We start from the raw sequence: 21,235 nt of genomic DNA, 5'->3' as shown, positions 1-21,235 counted from the left end.
ATCCCAGAACAGGAATGGAGGCCATAACGTTATTTTGGCCACAGATTTGTGGCACATCCGAGAGTTGTTTGCATAAATTCACTGGCTAGAAGCCACATCAACTGGTCCAAAGCTATTCTAACATTGACAAGACAATAACAAAGAATGCTTCATGCCAAGACAGTTAACAAATCTTGCCAAAGAAGTCACCGTGCCTGCTCTCCTTTTCCATTGTATACCCAGTGCCCAGCACAATGCCTGGTAAATAGTTGATACCTAACGATTTACTGAAAGAATAAAAGGAGTCTTCAGCAAGCATTTATATGTATGTTTTTTAAGGTAAAAATGTGAAGAGTGTAACTTGCTGTGAGCATGGTTAATGCCCTCATTTCCCTTGGCAGAACCAACAACTCCTGAATTGGTGGCTGAGACTGTTGAGACCTCCTGTCTGTGCCTCACTGAATAACCTTCTCCAGGGCCTGCCTTTGAAGCTCGGTCAGTCCACTCTCCATTCCAGTGGTGGGAGTTCCCAGCTGGCTTCTGTTTTCCTCCCAGCCTTCTGTTGTCAACCGTCCTCAGCCAAGCCATAAAACCTTGAACAACCACACTGACATTTTGCTATTGGCACTGGAATCAGAGAACAACACATTGCAATTTGAGTTTTGGAAGGATGCTTTAATGACAGGCTTTGCCTAGCTTCCTGTTCATGATGAGCAGGCTGGTGGGCTAGAATGAGTCAATCATAGCCAGAACGGGGCAATGACCATACTTTTCACCCACAGTTGCTGATAAGAGTTTATAAATAAGCATGATGTTAGGTCAAAGGGAATGCAGAGTGGCAGAGGAGTACATCCACCCAGGTAATCAAAGCCAGGAGACTCTGTGACTAGCATTAGGAGCTAGAATAGAGAGCTAAGGGCCTGGAGACCAGAGAATTTTGAAGGCCATATCCAAAATAGCTGCAGTCAAAAGCTGAGCTACAATGAACTCTCAAAGATACGTGGCAAGGGCCATCTGAATTTATTTAAATGTCCTGGGATGGAGCCTACATAATGGAGAACGATGTTAAAGAGATAGGCATAAGTGTTAGAAGGGTATGGAATCTAAGCAAGGATTATTAAGACAGGAGAGTCACAGTGGGAACTCCAGAGAAGCCAGAAACAGATTTTAAAGCCATTTCAAAACAGAATTATTTCTTTGGGAACAAATGGCTGTCTAGCCAGAGTTCATGAATTCTAGTGGTGTTAGTTGAGGCAGGCAAGAAAGTACAAATAGAAAAACTCAAATGATCAGTAAACTTCATGGAAATTCGGATAATGCAATAATCACTTTCACAGGTCCTTTTAAATTGACTATTTAAAATGCATTATCATTACTGTCCATTGACAGTTCAGTGAGAGCCCTGGTTGGCAAACTGCGGCTTGTGAGCCACATGCGGCTCTTTGGCCCCTTGAGTGTGGCTCTTCCACAAAATACCATGGCCTGGGCGAGTCTATTTTGAAGAAGTGGCATTAGAAGAAGTTTAAGTTAAAAAAATTTGGCTCTCAAAAGGAATTTCAATAGTTGTACTGTTGATATTTGGCTCTGTTGACTAATGAGTTTGCCGACCACTGAGTTAGAGTGACATCCTTAAAAAAATCACTTCCATTTTAATGCTTCTAAGACTATGACTTACCCAGGGTTACATAGCAGCGTGGAAGCATATCTGTAAAAAGACCTTAGTGCTTAGTGTTTTGAATCTCCATGATCTGCTATTGGTCTCCATTCCTATTTGCAATTCAATTCTAACAGTCTCAGCCCAACTTGCTCTCGCTCTCGCTCACACACACACACACACACACACACACACACACACACAATCTCCTAAATTTTAAATCTGATTTCTGAGACTAAAATTAAAATGATTTCTCTATTATCAATACTTTCAGGTAGATATAGGTAGGTAAATAGATAAAGAAATGTATAAATATTGTTAAATGCTTTGGGAACTAGGGAGGTGAACTCAATGTTATACTCGTTTCAGGAATTCTAGAGTGACAAGACTCTTGGTTCCTCCCTTGCTCTCCTTCCTCTCTCCCTTCACTTCTTTCTCCCTTTTAACATTTTCCTGTTGGAGACCGGGTGTACATTTTCCAGCAAACATTTATGGAGTGCTAATGATATGTCAGCTCACGCTGGTCTCTGAGAGATACAAAAACAAAAAGACAAGTTCCTAACCTCTAGGATAGGGAGAGTCAAATTTACACGAGGCCCCTCAGAGAAAAATCAAGGGGGATTTTAGTGCTGAAGGATCAGCACTCAAATATCAGGATGAAAAAGAATGAAGTCCTTCCCAGTCCCAGCAGGGGAAGCCTGAGATAAGGGAAGGGAGTGAAGGGCATGTGCCTCCTCCTGGGACAGAAGGTCAGGGGCAGAAAGGAGGGATAAGAATACAATAGAGGATTGTGTGACACAGATAGGGTTGTGTGGCCAGCCCACTCTACCCCTTCCCCAGCACACGGGGCTCTGAACTTGAAAGAGTCAAGTGACTCCCCTTGGCAGGCTAGATCCTCTGAAATGGGCTAAAAGAGCTGTCCTACTTATGAAGAAAATCTCTCTTTTGGTTGTGGTAAGAGCTGGAGCTTTGTGGGGTGGACTAGAGGGGGGATTTTTTTTTTAATGTGAAGATGAGTTAATGAAGTCGGGTAGGGAGGTCGTGGAGGGAGGTGGAAAGAGCAGAGTCAGAAGACAGATTTTAATTTTGTCTTTACCACTTATGAGCTGAGCAATCTTGAGCAAATAATTCATATGAGCTCTGGTTTTCTCCATCTATAAAAATCCTAAGTGATAGTAATGAGTCATCCTATTTCTTGAATTATGTGAACTACATTTTTCTTTTAATCTTCAACTGAGGATATGTTCTTATTGATTTCAGAGGGAGAGGGAGAGGGAGAGATAGAGGGAGGGGGAGGGGTAGAAAAGGGAGATGGAGGGGGAGGGGGAGGGGGAGGGTAACTTGTAATGTCTTGGTAACTTGTAATTTTCCTTTTTCCAGACCCCTAGGGCCACAATCTAATGTGCCTGGGCACCAGGACAGATACCACAAATTCCTTCATTGTTATTGTTATCACGTTAATTGTTGACTGTTAACTGTCCTGCACCCACCTAAGTGAAAGAAGTATGTGTCTATCACTTTACTTTTTATACAATCCCAGAGGTTTTCCGCTTTGCTTTCTCCCGCCTCTCTAATCTATTACCAATGGATTTCATGTAACCCACCTAAGTCTCCTCCTTTGATTGCAATGTATACAAATAGATGAAAAACTGACATTCTCAGGAGCATTATCCCAATACGTTGAGATTCTGTTTCCTGGCAATTGTCAACAGTTTTGCTCAAATAAACATCTAAAGATTCTTTACAGGCTTCAATGTGTTTACATTAACATAAGACTACTACTAATGATATATGGAGTGGCTTTAAACAAGTAATAGAAAAGAAAAAAAATGAATTAAAGAAATCTGACTAGATAAATTCTAAATTCTTTCTAACTTTGAAATTTTATCATCCAAAATTACTACATTGTAATGTTGTAGCACTTTGTAATATTTCAAAGGACCTTCATTTGATTTATCCTTTCTGTTCCTAACAGGGACAGTATGAAATGGTGAGGGGAGTGATGAATGAAGGAACTAACCATTAAGTGGTGGCCTCAGTTCCTCGGTTACTTTGGTATAGAGCCAGGACAGAGGCTTTACGACCCTTGCTCTGTGTCCACTATGCCACAGCATTCCCTGGCTCAATAAATATCAACTGTTAAAGAAAATGGCTTAATACACATTGCATTTTATTCTAGATTGACAGATGAGTAATCCTCAGTGATGAATTTCTTTTTTGAAAAGCCCGAAGTCTTTAGTGCATCAATTTTTGAGTCATTTATAGGGTCAACAAGATTAGGACACACAATATTTGCAACTTTCCCCAAATTTGAAATCAGAAAAGCTGGAAAGTGGATGTTATTTTTTTCCCCAACTTAAATAATATGCTAAATTCTTTGACTTAAGACACTTTTCCTAAAACCCATGAGCCTTTGAGGACATTTAGCTACTATGATTAAGCAACTCATCTTTCGATTACATATGCCTGTGTTATATATTACTAGAGGCCCGGTGCACAAAATTTGTGCACAGGTAGGGTCTCTAGGCCTGGCCGGTGATCAGGGCTGATTGGGGCCTTCCTTCATTCCATGCTGCCCCCTGATGGTCAGTGCACATCATAGCGAGTGGTCAAATTCCCAGTCGGTCGAACTCCCGAGGAGACAATTTACATATTAACCTTTTATTTTATAGTATTGTTATGTTTGCACAAAAGATCGTCACATTAGCATATTTCCACTCTTTAAAAATATTAATGAATGTATTATTGTTGAAGTAGTTTATTATTATTTTATAGCAGTTTTATATATGCATAATATGAAAATATTTTATCAGTATGGAAGAGTATAAAATGAATGTGCTCTGCACCCCACTTCAGCCCAGGCTCACTCTGTTAACAGCTACTGTTGTTACCTTGTGCAGCAGTTATCATTATAACTTAAAATAATAGGCTTACAGCTCTATTTCTCAAGTGATCAGCCTTAGAAAGTATTTACTGCTTCTATCTATGAAAGATGGAAGAATTTCTTTGCTTATATTTCCTTCCCCCTCCATTTCCTAATTTGTTAGTTATATTATATTATGTTTTTAGTTTTTCTAAAAATTATATTTAAAATTATTCTTTATAATTTTAACTAATAAGTCCAAGTTTCTATTTCTGGATTTATTGATCTAGATGTGAGATTCCCAGTTATGTGAGAGGGCTCTCAATATTTGTTCTATATGTACATGGTCACGGTTTTCTACATTTACATTCTGCTATAGGGGTCCAGAATGCGTAACCCCAAATGTGCCTCTGTGGTATGTGGATTATTTTGAGCTAAAGGCAGCCAACACCCTGTGGGCTCAAGAGAAACTGCTGCTGATATGCCCCCTGCCCCTTAGCTACCTAAAAGATTTTTAATTAGAGGCCTTGTCCATATAAGAGATTATCAGAGATAACTTTTTTTTTACCTATCTTTAGGGCAAGGTAAAATTCTAATTACTGAACATCTGTTCTTTCTTATTGTCCTGTAATGGCCTTGTGAAGGCCCAAGGATCCTTACCTCATTCTTAGTTCAAAATGTCCTATACCTACCCTAGCCAGTTTGGCTCAGTGAACAGAGCTTTGGCCTGTGAACTGAAGGGTCTCAGGTTCTATTCAGGTCAAGGGCACATGCCTGGTTTGTGGGCTAGATCCCCAGTAGGGGGTATGCAGGAGGCAGCCAATCAATGATTCTCTTTCATCATTGATGTTTCTGTCTTTCTCTCCCTCCCCTTTCCTCTCTGAAATCAATAAAAAAATATTTTAAAAAATTTTTAAAAATACACAAAATGTCATATACCTTTCCCTTTCTGTCTCTGAAACTCTTATGTATGTGGGGTTCCCATACATAAATATATCACTAGATTTGATTATTTTCTTTTGTTACTGTCTCATATAGACCGTTAGAAAGAACCTTGAAGGGAAGAGGAAAGCTTCTTCCTCTCCCACACAGCGCTGTAATTATAGGAAGTCTTCAGCATGGAACAGATTGGCCAATCTCAGAGGAAAGGGGGAAGGGAGGAGGAGAGCATAACCTATGGACACAGACAATAGTGTAGTGAAGGCCTGGTAGGTGGTGAGAGCAGGGTGTAGGGGGTCAATGGGAGAAAATGAGGGGGACATTTATAATACTTTCAACAATAAAGATAAATTTAAAAAAAACAACAAAGGTAATTTATATAAAGCACTCAGCACAGAGCCAGCACATAGATTTTCTGGTAACTGCCTGCTGCTATCAGCTGAGTTGAATGGATAAACCCCCAGTGAGAAGGAAATGCAATCTTATTTAACTGGAATTTTGTTGCTTAAATGAGATTCTTCTAAGCCTCAAGGTCCAATGGAGCCTTCCTTCCTTTTTATCCTCCTTTTCTTGTTTTCTTCACTTCCTCTGGGTCATATTCAGATGGCTTCTTGTTTTCTTTCTTGGATTACAGTCTGTTGGATTAGTTCTTTGAGGTTTTATTTTGTATAGGGAGTGAGTTCTCTGAATTTTTGAATGTCTAAAAATATCTTCTTTTAGCCCTCACATTTTATTGTTAGTTTGGCCAGGTTTAGACATTAAGATCCATGTTTTCTTCTCAGAACTTTGAAGACATTCTCCCAATAAAATGCCAGATCCACTAGGGCAGGATTTTGGTCTGTTGGATTCATTGATATTACCCAAGGATCCCTAGAACAAGGTCTAGCACACAATATGTATTTTATATATATTCATTTTATTATTTATTTATTTCTTTTGAAAAATATACTTTATTGATTTTTTACAGAGAGGAAGGGAGAGGGATAGAGAGTTAGAAACATCGATAAGAGAGAAACATCGATCAGCCGCCTCCTGCACACCTCCCACTGGGGATGTGCCCACAACCAAGGTACATGCCTTTGACGGGAATCGAACCTGTGACCCTTCAGTCCGCAGGCCGATGCTGAGCCAAACCGGTTAGGGCTATATATTTGTTTTATGAATTATTATTATTATTCTGTTTTATCTCCCACCTCTTTGGAAGCTTTGTTCTTAGAGTTCTAAAATTTCACTAGTGTGCCTAAGACGTGCTTTCATTTATTTGTTTGCTTTTCCTTATCTATAATTGCTAAGCTTTGCCAATCAAAAACTCTTTAGTGTTAAGAAATTTTTATTACTTTCTCAACAATTTCTTTTTCTTCATAGTACCTTCTAGAATCACATTTAGATAAAGATTAGATTTCCTAGTGCTAACTCCCATGCATCTTAATTTTTTCTCATATTTTGTCATTTTACTCCCTTTATTTTATCTTTCAGGTAACTAGCTTAATCTCTTATTGTATCTATATTATTATTTAGCAATTCCATTGACATTTTATTTTTAGTTTCCAAGAACTCTTTCATGTTCTCTGATTGTTACTTTCATCACAAACTATAATTATTGTAAGAATAAGGTAGTTCCATCTTTTTTGCTTCTGTAACTTGTTTTTTGAGTCTGCAGCCCAGCTGGCTCACTTCTACTACCTCTGTAACTTTCTAAATAAACTTTCTTTTATAAATTGGAAAAAAATGATATAGTTATAAATTCCTCTGATGATACGAATTAACATTTTTATTGCTCTTTCTGAAAATTAAGTATTAATTTTCTTAATTGGCTAATGTGGGTGTGAGGAATGTGATTGATTTGTGCATGTGTTGATTAGGTTTTAAAAATTTTTTTAATTTTTTTAATTTTAATTCTTTATTGTTTAAAGTATTACTTGAGTCTCCTTTTCCCCCCATTGACCTCTCCCTGGCCACCCCCCCCCCCCCAGCACATGCCCTCACGCCCCCTGGTGTCTGTGTCCATTGGTTATACTCATATGCATGCACACAGTCCTTTGGTTGATCTATTACCTCCTCACCTCCCCCCGCCTTCCCTCATAGTTATACAGTCTGTTTGATGCTCCTATGTCTCTGGTTCTATTTTTGTTCATCAGTTTATATTGTTCATTATATTCCACAAATGAGTGAGATCATGTGATATTTATCTTTCTCCGACTGGCTTATTTTGCTTAGCATAATGCTCTCCAGTTCCATTTTTAAAAAAAATATTTTTATTGATTTCAGAAAGGAAGGGAGAGGGAGAGAGAGATAGAGAAACATCAACTATGAGAGAGAATCATTGATCGGCTGCCTCTTGCAAGCCACCCACTGGGGATCGAGCCCGCAACCCAGGTATGTGCCCTTGACTGGAATTGAACCCAGGACCCTTCAGTCGGCAGGTCAACAGTCTTTCCACTGAGCCAAACCAGCTAGGGCTAAAAAAATTTTTTTCCTTTAACTGTTTGTATTATCTTTTTCCTTAAGCCTCAGTTATTCAATGTATTTTTCTAAGGCTTTCCCTTTCATATTGTTTTTTTTTCTCTCACAAGTTTTGATGTTCCTAGTTGTCCATTTATATGAATGAATTAAAAACTAAATAAACATCTTAATTTAGTGTAGGTAGTTTGTGGGGGTTTCCTCTTCAATTGTTCAGGTCTGTTCTCCAAGCGTTTCCTTTGAATGAAATGACTCACACTAGTTTTTGGAGAAGCAGGTGGGGCTTACGGACAGGAAGGCTCCCCTGTGGACAAAGAGCGAACAAGGGGCCAGGAGAACCCATAGGTTTCCAGGAGTTGCATTTTAAGTAGATTATTTCTGCTGTGAGTTTATTGTACAGATTCTTCAAAACCTCCTCTTAGGCCACAAAATTATCACCCGACACTTTCTCTGAGCTGATGGCTTGCTTTCTCCAGGGCAGTTCTCTGGCTTTAGCCTAAGAGCAAGTCTCAGCTGCCAAGCTCTGTTTACACAAGTCGGAGGAAAGGGGCCCAGCTGTCCCTGGGCACCGAATCCAGTTCTCTAATGAGGCCACTGAAGATTGCCCACGGCCCATCGTTGTATTATTGACTGAGTGTGATCTCCCTGCTCGGCACCTCTTGGGAAAACACATGCTCATTTTTTTGTGACTGCAGTTTCAATACTTTCTTATCAGTCCATGCTTCTGCTTTCAATTGTGCAGAAATTTCTCAGAACTTCTGGTCTGCTGATGATACTCTTTCGTGTTACTTGAGAATATGGGAGGTATTAGAGGTAAATGCATGTGCTTAATCCCATGTGTGCAAGAATACACACAGTTGAAAAGCAAATACAGTAAGTACTTCATCCAGTTAATTTTTGGGGAAAAGATAGGATCCTGTAAATTAACAGAATACAATTCCTGAATTCCTTAGTTGGATTCAGTGTTTTGTCCAGCTTATGCTTACCTAAAAAAATTAATGTTGAACAATATGTCAGGAATTATAGTTATCAAGTCTGGAAATAAGTTCCAGAGTGACATTTTGGATATAATTTTTATCTAAAAAATTATATATATATATATATATATATATATATATATATATATATATACACACACACACACACACACACACACACACACACACACTGAGTGGCCAGATTATTATGATCTCTGAACGCATAATAATCTGGCCACTCAGTGTGTGTGTGTGTGTGTTTGTGTGTGTGTGTGTGTGTGTGTGTATATATATATATATATATATATATATATATATATATATATATTAGAGGTCCGGTGCATGAATTCATGCATGAGTGGGGTCCGGCCAGCCTGGCCAGGGGGAGGGGACATGGGCGGTTGGCTGGCCTGCCTGCTGGTCGAACTCCTGGTTGAGGGGACAATTTGCATATTAGCCTTTTATTATATAGGATATACACTGAGTGGCCAGATTATTACGTGTTCAGAGATCATAATAATCTGGCCACTCAGAGTGTGTGTGTGTGTGTGTGTGTACCTTTTAAAAAGAAAGAATTAATCATTTTTTGCTTTTTCAGACCCTTTCCTCTGGGTAGACTTGAGTACTCCAACTCAATAGTAAATATAAGGAGCCATATGCCAAAACATTGTTTTAGGCACAATTCTGAAAGAAGCACTGTTCAACTCATATCCTCTGGGCACATCAGTGTTATTTGTGTTCTCCTGATTCAGATTCCTTTCTTTAGAAATGCCTTAAATGAGTGTTTAACTTAAGACAAACAAAGCAAAAAAAGTTTTTTTATTGTACAAATAGAACCCAAACTTTGAAATGAGCAATATGCTCAACACTTAGTAAATCTAAGATCAAATGTGGACTCTACCATTCACTAACCTTGCATCCTGGACAAATTATTTAAACTTTCTAAGCCTCACTGTCCTGAACTTGAAAATAACCATAAAAATAATGCCTACCTCATGTGATGGCCTTGAGAACAATATAATATACATAAATGCCTTATAGTAAGGTCCTCATTAAATGTTAATATATATTTTTTATTTCAGAGAGAAAGGGAGAGGGAGAAAGAGATAGAAACATCAATGATGAGAATCATTGATCAGCTGCCTTCTGCATGCTCCCTACTGGGATCAAGCCTGCAACCTGGGCATGTGCCCTGACCTGGAATTGAACCGGTGACCTCCTGGTTCATAGGTCAATGCTCAACCACTGAGCCATGCTGGGTGGGCATTAGCAATTATTATTAATGTTCACAAATAATTTACATCTATCTTACAGAATAGTTCTAGAATAAACATTCCAACTCTTATTATTAAAATACTAGAGGCCTGATGCACGAAATTCGTGCAAGAGTAGGCCTTCCTTCCCCCAGCTGCCAGCATCGGCTTCCCTCTGGCGCCCAGGACCCAGCCTGGCTTTCCTCTGGCCACCCACAGGCACCCGGGACCCAGGCTTCCCTGCAGTCCCAGCTTTGTCTGGTCTAATTAGCATATTAGGCTTTTATTACTATAGATTGGTATAGACCAGTGGTCGGCAAACTCATTAGTCAACAGAGCCAAATATCAACAGTACAACGATTGAAATTTCTTTTGAGAGCCAAATTTTTTAAACTTAAACTTCTTCTAACGCCACTTCTTCAAAATAGACTTGCCCAGGCCGTGGTATTTTGTGGAAGAGCCACACTCAAGGGGCCAAAGAACCGTATGTGGCTCGCGAGCCGCAGTTTGCCGACCACAGGACTATAGACGGCTCTCTCTGGGGAGCATGCCCACACCTTTCCCACCCTCCTCACCCCAGGTGCGTTTTCCTTGCCTCTCTCTTTCTCCTAAGCTCCAAAGGCTGTTCTTTTGCCTCTGGAACTTGTTTTTTGAGCTCATTTCTTCCACAGCTCACTTCTTCTACTGTTGTGACTTACAAATAAAAAAAAAAGAAAAATATATAAATAATAAAATAAAATATTGGTGAAATAAAGGAAAATATTTATTACTTCCTTGTTCCATCTTTTGCATCATTTTTATTGTACTAAAATATATATAACATAAAGTTTATCATTTTAACCATTTTTAAGTGTACAATTAAGTGGCAACCATCTCCATCCATCTCCAGTACTCTTTTCATCTTGCAAAATTAAAATTCTGTATCCATTAAACATAACTCCCCATTTCTACTTCCCCCCGTCCCCTGGCAACCACCATTCTACTTTCTGTGTCTGTGAATTTGACTACTGTAGATATATAAGTGGAATCATACCATACAGGGTGTCCCCAAAAATGTATGCACATACTTTGAATAATTATAAAGGCAAATACATTTTATTTTCATTTAACAGCCATCAGCTGTTAAAGTGTGTACACATTTTTTGGGGAAACCCTGTATTTGTCCTCTCGTGTCTGGCTCATTTTACTTTGCATAATGTTTTTAAGGTTCATCCATGTTGTAGCATGGATCAGAATTTCATTCATATTTAAGACCAAATGATAACCCGTTGTGTGTATGTACCACATTTTATTTATTTGTTCATCTGTCAGTGGACCCTTGGGATTTTTTACTTTTTGGCTATTGTGAGCACTGCTTCTATGGACGTGGGTGTCCAAATATCTGTTCAAGTCCTTGCTTTCATCTCTTGGGCATGTATCCAGAAGTGGAAATGCTGGGTCATATGGCACCATTTTTGGTTTTGGTTTTTATTCTCACTCTTCTCATTTGGTGTTCCAGGCCAGTTTGCGTTTCTGTGTTTCACAAGATGCATTTTGTCAGAGGAGAGACGGAGTCCTTTTCCTCAGCCTGGCACAGAGTCAAGCTGCGTGTACCACTGTGATGACCCAGCAGACCCGCTCACCGGTCCCAAGGACTCCCCTGGGGAGGAGCTGTTTCTGTGAGATAGGAGCACCCTTTCTGCCTCCCACAGAAAGAGCTCTGCAAGGACTACCCCTCCTAACTATGTCCATGAACTAGGACGGAGTTAGGAGGAAGGCTTGTACCTGTCCATGAAAATTCACTTCTTTACAACAGCGCTACAAATGGTCTTTGCATATCTTCATGTACTAGACATGTGCTAGGCAACCGGGGTGCAAGTGTGTGTGCGCTGTGGCCTCCCAGTTTAATGAGGGGCTTATAGTTATTCCCCTTCTGCCCCTTCAAAGCAGAGATTAGAGCTCGACTGTCTCATACAAGGTTATTTAAAAAGTCATAGAGTACTTTGGTGTGCTTAGGCAATGGTGGGTCTTGGTTTGGTAGGTTCTGTAACTGGATAATTTATGGTCTCTGTAAGGAAAAGAATACAAATTGTGAATTTAAAATAAGGTATCTTTTCAAAGGGATCCATGCAAATAAGGGGTGTGTGTGTGTGAGTGTGTGTGTGTGAGGGGGTTAGCATAAGCTTTATTGAGGGGCTGAAGCATAAGCTTTATTACCTTCACAGTAAACCAGCTTCTAGATTTGAGGGGCATTAAACAGATCTTTCACCCCAAATCTCTCCCTCAATGACCCTATTATGTGCCCAAAGTTTCTGTCATTTTCTTTCCGTAGTTAAGAAATTAAAGTGCTTGGTAATGTTGGAAATGTTTGGGTGTCAGAAAGCACTTAAGCCCATGCCAACTGCAATTTTCCAGGGCTGAGAAGGCTCTGATGGCAAGGGTCAGGTCTGGAGGATAAACAAGGTTTTTAAAAATTCTGTGTTTGTTGTAGAAAATTTTGAGAGACACAAATTGAAAAACAAATTCGCCTATTAATTGTTCTACCGCCCACAGACAATCATTGTCAACATTTTGGTGAATATCTTTCCAGTCTGTTTCACATACCCTCAAATGTATAACCTGCTTTTTTTTTCTGCATTAGAACACTCAGGAACATTTCTAGACCATGCATTTTGTAAATATATACTTACACATTTAAAAAACTTATTTCTTATGAAAAGGAAAAATAAAATATCCAAACACTATTGTTGAATAGATCCTCAAGGCTAGTTGGACATTACAAAAGAACAAAAAAAGCAGCTGCTGCCACCTAGGGGAAAAATGCTACAAATACTGAAATGATATTTTAAGATGAAGTTTGATGTATTAAGCTGAGACAAGGGGTCTAATTTTTAAAAAATTTCTGAGGATATTTTTTTCCAATTGATTTTTAGAGAGTGCAAGGGAGGGAGGGCGGGAGAGCAGGAGAAGGAGAGCAGGAGAAGGAGAGAGAGAAACATCTGTGTGAGAGAGACACATCGATTGGTTGCCTCCTGAATGCACCCCAATGAGGGCCAGGGATTGAACTTGCAACCCAGGTACATGCCCTTGACCAGGATCAAACCCACGACCCTTCGGTGTGCAAGCCAACACTCTAACCACTGAGATACACCAGCCAGGGCACAGTTACAAGATATTTTATCTCAGAATGTTGAGGGCATTACTCCATTGTCTTTGAGTATCCTGTATTGCCGTTGAAAATCTGATTGTCAGTCAAATTAATGATCCTTCGTACATTGTGTGGCCTGGTTTTTCATTCTGGAAGCTTTTACAATATTTTCTTTATTCCCAGTGTTTTGATATTTTAAGATGATGTGCCTGAGAGAGTGTGGCGGAGACTGCTATTGGGCCATCAAAAATCATGTCTTCCTTCCATGGTGCAGAGTGGTTTCAGGGAAGCCTGTGCCCAGCCTGTGTGGCATCTCCCAGCACCTCTGCATCTTGGAAGAACCTGGGACTAGTTCTCTCCAATGGAAAGAATGTGAGTAGAATTGATGTGTTGGCTCACTTGGTGGTGGGATCAAGGGAATGGACTGAGGGTGGGGGTGAGAAACAGGGATACGCCTAGTGCTTGGCTGACCGGTATCAGAGAAGGTCTACGTTCCTATTTCCACTCTAGCTTAGTTTCAACCCCACACCTCCCTCCTGCCTCTGCTAGGTCCTTGGTGACAGAGCCTGACCTCTCTGGGAGAACTGACTCATGTCTTGCTCACACATCTCTTTCTCAAGACTCTCAGGTTGCTATTCTCTCTACTCTGATAAGTTGCCTCTCATGCAATCATTGAGCATTTTCCAAAAAGTTATCAGAGTCCTTTTCTGCTATTCTTTTTATCTTTATGAATTATATCAGTTTCCCTCTCTTAACTGTTATTTTAGTGGGTTTTGGGAGTGTATTAGTTTCCTAGGGCTGCTATGACAAATTACCACAAAATTGGTGGCTTAAAACAACAGAAATTTATAGTTTCATATTTCTGGAGGCCAGAAGTCTGAAATCAGTTTTATTGGGCTGAAATCAAAGTGTTGGCAGAGCCATGTTCCCTAAGTAGGCTTTAGGGAAGCGTCTGTTCCTTACTTCTTTCAGCTTCTGGTGGCTGCCAGCATTCCTTGGCTTGTGGCCACATCACTCCAATCTTTCCTCTGTTATCACACAACATTCTTTTCTGTCTGTGTTACACCTCCCTCTGTCTCTCTTTTGTCTTCTTTTTAACATATATTTTTAAAATATATTTTTTATTAATTTCAGAGAGGGAGAAAGAGATAGAAACATCAATGACGAGAGGGAATCATTGATTGGCTGCCTCCTGCATGCCCCCCACTGGGGGTCAAGCCTGCAATCTGGGCATGTGCCCTTGACCAGAATCAAACCCAGGACCCTTCAGTCTGCAGGCTGACGCTCTATCCACTGAGCCAAACTGGCTAGGGTTGTCTCTCTTTTCTATAAAGATGTTTGTCATTGCATTTAGGGCCCACTCAGAGAATCCAGGATAATCTTGCTATTTCAAGGGCCTTAATCACAACTGCAAAGTCTTTGCCATATAACATTCATAGGTTCTGGGGATTATGACATGAGCATATCTTTGGGAGCCATTATTTAGTTTACCACAGAGAGAGAAGATAAAAGGGTATGGTAAATCCACCATATTTAATAGGAGTCCTTTCTATGTTTTCTTTTAGTTAGCATTCGGTTTCCTTTTATACATTTAAACATTTGATACAGTTGGAATTTGTTTTGGAATAGAGCTTCTCTATCATCCCAAATACTAATTATGAAATACTTTATCTTTCTTCTGTAGAGAGGAAACAAAAGTGACTCTTAAGAGAAAAAAATTAAAACATTTATTTTTTTGTAATACATATGAAAACATTTTTTGAAAGTTTAAAAAAGACAGCTATAATTTTGGAGAAATTGCCTTTGCTCAGTGTGGATTCTGGAGAGCGTGAGTGACGTGCCCGCCTCTGCATGGAGGACACAAAGCCCCCCTCCAGGTCAGTCCTCCTCTGACGAGAGCACACAGCCTCAGGTGGCAGGATGGAGTGTTGTCAGCATCAGCATTGCTCCTACACACAACAGTGGGAGAACTGTGTGGGGTGGGGAATGACACCCTTCCATGGCTCTGGCCTCCCAGCCTTACAAGGAATGACAAACGTTAAGTTGCGCAAGCCTCTTACTGCTGAGCATGTACTGTAATCTCTCTCTATATAAAAGCCCAGCGACCGGAATGGCAGAACGATCAGAATAACCGGTGGCTATGACACACACTGCAGCAGCCAACCAGCCTGATCCAGTCCCTGATCGGCTCCCAACCCCCTGATCAGGGGCGGGGCCGGCTGGCCAACTGCCTGTGGCCCCTTCCCCTGGCCGGCCCCTCCTCCCCACCGGCCTGGCCCAATGGGCCCCCATGAGGGCAGGCTGGTCAGACCCCATCCGTGCACAAATTTGTGCAGCAGGCCTCTAGTGAGTAATAAGAGGACAAAACAAGCTAGATCCCTAGTCAGACCTCCCAGGGACCACAGGCCTGGCTGACCTTCAAATGAACTTGAAAAAGTGCAAGATGTTCAAGTTTTCACCCCATCTCTGGCACTCCCCAGAGGCAAATAACCAATTGCCTCCGTCGGGGTTTCAGGGCAGGCTGTGAGTACAAATTTCTCTATCGCAGCCTTCTTTTCCTTATTTAAGGAAAGCATGCCAAGGTAACTGTATTGTTCTAATGCACTGTAATTTAGTTCCTCTGTGGCCTTTGTATGTCTGAGTCACTTTTTGCAGCAGTGCTAGGAGATGCAAGTAGAAGAATATTATTTCTGAAAACCTGAAATTTCAAACTGGGCCTTTTATTTCTATTAGCTTGTTTGTTTTAGTCTTAATTGTGACATTCAGTTTACTAAAAGAATGTCAGAACCTGAATAACATTTTTGTCCCAAGTACAAATGTACCAAACTGCTTCTCAATTTCACAATATTATTTCTTTAATTTGAAGCTCATTATCATATTGTTTTTATCTCCTCCACATCTGAACCACCTATCCCCTACTCACTTACAAAATGTATCTCTGGGATTCTAGGTCTTTCTTTATGGGCGATCTAGATTTTTGTGTATTCTATTTTGTTACTTTTCATACCCCCTATCCCTCTTCGTCTAAGTTTGACTATCTTATACTTATCCAATACCAGCTCTTCCTTCTTCTAATAGTACAATAACCCAGTTATAATGCTTTACCTTTGTTTCTAGTGTGCCCGAAGAGTGAAGAAAGGAGATGGTGAGTTTGAAAGGAAACATGAGCTGTGAACAAAGAAAGAGGAAGAGAAGAGGGGGCTATGAAGAGAAGAGGTAGTGGCTCTTAAAGCAGTATCCTGTGTCTTCTCCTTTTCTAAAATCGGGCACAATATCAGGAACCAGAATGAATGATACTGAACTATACTGAACGCCTGGCACAGAAGCAAAAGTATGAGCAGTAACAGAAGTTAGGGCATAGATGCTTCTCTCGCATCTCCTACTTTTTTCGTTGGCTTTCTTGTGGAAACCTTAGCATAATGCACTATTGCTTGGTTTACAAAATGTTTATTTGTTTATGAAAGTAGCTAAGACGAGAGTAGAGATTTTATTTTCTAAAATATATTTTTATTGATTTCAGAGAGGAAGAGAGAGGGAGAGAGGGAGAGAGAGAGAGAAACATCAATGATGAGACAGAAAAATTGATCAGCTGCCTCCTGCACGCCCCCCACATGGGATCGAGCCCACAACTCGGGCATGTGCTCGCAACCGGTATATGCCCCTGCCCAGAATCAAACTCGGGACCCTTCAGGCTGCAGACCAACATTCTACCCACTGAGCCAAACCAGCTAGGGCGAGAGTAGAGGTTTTAGAATCAGAAAGACTTGGTTTTAATTCTCAGCTTTGCTATGTGACCTTGGACAAATTATATAACCTCCTCCTTAAGCTTTAGCTTTCTCACAGTAAGCTAAAGTGAAAAAATGAGAGGAGAAAATGTATAAAATGTGTAAAAACAGCCCAGAATATTAATTAATTTATTCAACAGATATTTATTGAGTGTTTACTATGTGCTAGACTACCTGCCGGGTACTGAGAGTACTGTGGTGAATGGGAAAGCCAAGATCCCTCCCCTCATGCAGCTTACGTCCCAGCAGAAGTAGATAAGAAACATGTAAACAAATCAATTAAATAATTACAGGTGCTGGTTAGCCCACAGTGAAATAAACAGGGTACGTCACCAGGACCAGCAGGGGGAAATCACAGCCTGAAGGAGGAGAATGAGTCAGTAGTTGCAAGAGCTGTTTAAGGCAGAGGAGATTAGGACGCTGGCTTAGAAAGAGCTAGGATTCTACTCGTCGTCAGAGGCCAGCAGTGCAAGGTTCCTCCTGGTCTTCCTGTGGCATGTGTCCCATGTCCCTGGCCCCTGAGAGCAGACTCAGAGAAAGGGGAGTGTGGGGAGAGGCAGTCCGGATGGAGGCGGAGCCTGGTCACCTGCAGAGACTTCCTAGCTGTGTGACCCAGACACACGGTCTGGCTGGATATGTGAGTTTGACTGAGTAAGGACACATTTCAAGGGAGGGAAGGACTGTGCTTTGAAGAACGAGATGAGATGGTGTGCCTGTGACTTCCCATCCTCAACAACCTCCTTATCCAACTTAAATTCAGTGGTAACCGTTATAATCACCTTCTTCAATACACCGCAAACTCCCTTGTCCACCTCTTGGTACTTTATACCCACTTGGACCTGCTCCCACCTTGTTAATCCAGCTGTCTACCCTACTCCATGTCTACACCCGTGAAGTGGAGTGGAAAAATCGCATGCAACCTCATTGACTGCTCTCAATTTAACTTCATGGAGTTAAAATCTTTTGAGATTTTGCCGGTCCTTCTCTCCTCCATTCTCCTTACTGCAGGCTGATGAAGGGAAGGGTTGATGCATGATCCCTGCCCTCCCCTACCAGGTGGATAAGAGAAGGGCAGCCCTGTGAGTCCCCGCTCCCCTTTCTGTCATTTTCTCTTCACCCACACCATCTCATCTCGTTCTTCAAAGCACAGTCCTTCTCTCCCTTGAAATGTGTCCTTACTCAGTCAAACTCACAAATCCAGCCAGACTGTGTCTGGGTCACACAGCTAGGAAGTCTCTGCAGATGACCAGGCTCTGCCTCCATCCTGACCTCCTCTCCCCACACTCCCCTTTCTCTCTCCCTCCAAGGCCATTCCCATCTTTCCACTGGCTTGAGGGACCTTCCTCTACATCCTTTCCTGGCTCACCGCTTATCATCAGGTCTCAGCAAAACGGCCACTTCCTCAGATCCCTTTGCAGCCTACCATGAAGCCAAACAGAACCAGAATTCCTTCTCAATTCCTTGCCCCTGTCCCACACTTGCAGTTTCATGCTTGCAATCAGACCTGGCCCACGAGGCAGTAAAGGGATAAAAAAAAGAACCCACAAAACCTATTCAAAGAATTAAGGGGGCAGGTGACTCTTGGTAGTTAACAGGAACTTATAACATATTACTACTTGACCCATTCATTTTGGGCTAATCATTCATTTCTGTTTCTTAGGTTTTGTCTGATGATGTATAGGCGAACATTTTAAAAGTAGGAGAGCCCAGCTGGTGTGGCTCAGTGGTTGGGTGTTTGGGTGGTTGAGCCTCAACCTGTGAACCAGGAGGTCGCAGATTCAATTCCCATTCAGGGCACATGCCCAGGTTGTGGGCTTGATCCCCAGTGGAAGGTGTGCAGGAGGCCACCGATCAAGGATTCTCTCATTATTGATGTTTCTATCTCTCTCTCCTTTCTTCCTCTCTGAAATCAATCAATCAATCAATAAATATAAAACTTCTGGGGGAAAAAAGTAGGAGAGCACTGGCCCTGGCCAGGTATCTCAGTTGGTTAAAGCATCATCCAGGTATGCCAAAATTGTAGGTTCCATCCCTGGTCAGGACACATACAAGAATCAACAGCCCTGGTTGGTGTTGCTCAATGGTTAGAGTGTCAGCTCATGCATGAGGGGTCTAGGGTTTGATCCCCGGCCCTCTCTCTCTTTTCTCTTCCTCTCTCCAAAATAAATAAAGACAAAAGAAAAAAATCAGAATGATAAAATTTTACAAAAACTTTGTATATCAGTCACAGGAATTTGGGGGAATTACTAGATACCACTTTTCTTCTTTCTTATGCTTTGTTTTCTTTCTCTCCCTCTAATACACATGTGTTCACCATAAAACCATAGGCTTTTTACTTTAATTTTAATATGATTGGCCAACTCATACAATCTAACCCCCAAAAAACAAACAACCCACTTAAAAAATCGACAGAGGACCTGAACAGACATTTCTCCAAAGAGGACATACAGAGGGCCAATAGACATTTGAAAAGATGCTCAACATCACTAATCATCAGAGAGATGCAAATTAAATGACACTGAGATATCACCTCACACCTGTCAGAATGGCTGTCATCAATAAATTGACAAACAGGAAGTGCTGGTGAGGGTGCAGAGAAAAGGGAACCCTCATGCACTGTTGGTGGGAGTGCAGATAGGTGCAGCCACTGTGGAAAACAGTATGGAGGCTCCTCAAAAAAATTAAAAATAAAATTGCCCTATGACCCAGCAATTCCACTTCCGAGTATTTACCTGAAGAAATCCAAAACACAAACTCAAAAAGTTATACGCATCCTAAGTTCATTGCAGCACTATGTCCAATAACCAAGATATGAAAGCAGCCCTAGTGCCCCTTAATAGAAGATCCGATAAAGAAGATGTGGTACATTTACACAATGGAATGAACAAAAATGAAATCTTACCATATGCGACAACATAGATGGACCCAGAGGGTATTATGCCGAGTGAAATGAGTGAGACAGAGAAAGACAAATTCCACATTACTTCACTTATATGTGGGATCTAAAAAACAAAATAAGCAAACCAAACACCCAGTTCTGGCCGGATGCCTGATGGATAATTACGGGATAGAATCCACAGTGGATTCTCAGTTGAATATACCAAAAACCGTTTCCTTTCTACTCTGGCTCCATCTGTTGGAGGAAAATGACCAATGCTGTCTATTTTATTCCATGATGGCTTTGTTGGCAATCTTCACCTTAAGTGGAAATCTACCGCATCTTTCCTTAATGTTATTCTTAATTTTGACTCTGTCAAGCTCTATTCCAAGACACAAGGAATTTAAATGTTTTTTGTTATACCTCCTGGACACATTTTTTTTTTTTCTTGAAGGGAAGTTCTGGTGTCCCTTAGTGGTAATTAATTACTTTGGCTAGTGAGGGTTTATGGGAGCTGTAACCTCTCACCTATTTTCACTGATCCTCAATTACTGCTTCTAATATGCAAAAGTTGCCTTTCTGGAAGACCTTCATTGATAATTGTTACCCCTGTTAGAATCACAGGGACTGACCTGGGTCTTAGGTCCTTGGAATTTCATTTCTGGCTTTTGCAATTTCAATTAAGAGCTTTACATCTGCACTGAATGAGATAAGAAGCCATTTGAGTATTTTGAGTATGTTCAAGTCCAGGGATGAGTAGCTTTGGTTTATTAATTCTTTCAACTAATATTTATTAAATGCCTACAATAGGCAAAATGTTGATTTGTTTAAATGAAAGTATTTCATGTACTCTTATTAGGAGTATATTAAAGTTGCTACCCTCCTGAAGGGTTGTATAGTCTAGGAGGAAGGGAAGAATGGATATGGAGACAGACAGTGACTAAACATAATGTATGTGACACAGCAATAAGTGCTGTAGAGGACAGCAAATCGAGGAAAAGGAGCTAGGATCTGGGGGGTAGGCATTCACTATTTTATGATTTGCAAAGGTCTCACTGAAGAGGTGACATTTGAAAGGCCCCTAAAGAAAGTCAGCCACGTGGTTATCTGGGAGAAAAGCATGTAAAAAAATAATTAAAGGGAGTCGCTTTAAAAATGGAGTTGGAGCTGCCATCCTAGAGGAACTGCCTTGAGCATCTTATGACTCAAACTTTTGGCATGTTAAACAGGATAACCAACCTTTGAACTGGGCCCAAAGCAACACTGTGGCTCAGACAACTGTTTGCTAGGATAACAAGACAGCGGATGTTATGACTATAG

This window comes from Cnephaeus nilssonii, assembly GCF_951640355.1.
Source record: "Cnephaeus nilssonii genome assembly, chromosome: 13".
Classification (NCBI taxonomy): domain Eukaryota; kingdom Metazoa; phylum Chordata; class Mammalia; order Chiroptera; family Vespertilionidae; genus Cnephaeus; species Cnephaeus nilssonii.
Note: the sequence above shows the minus strand (reverse complement) of the source record.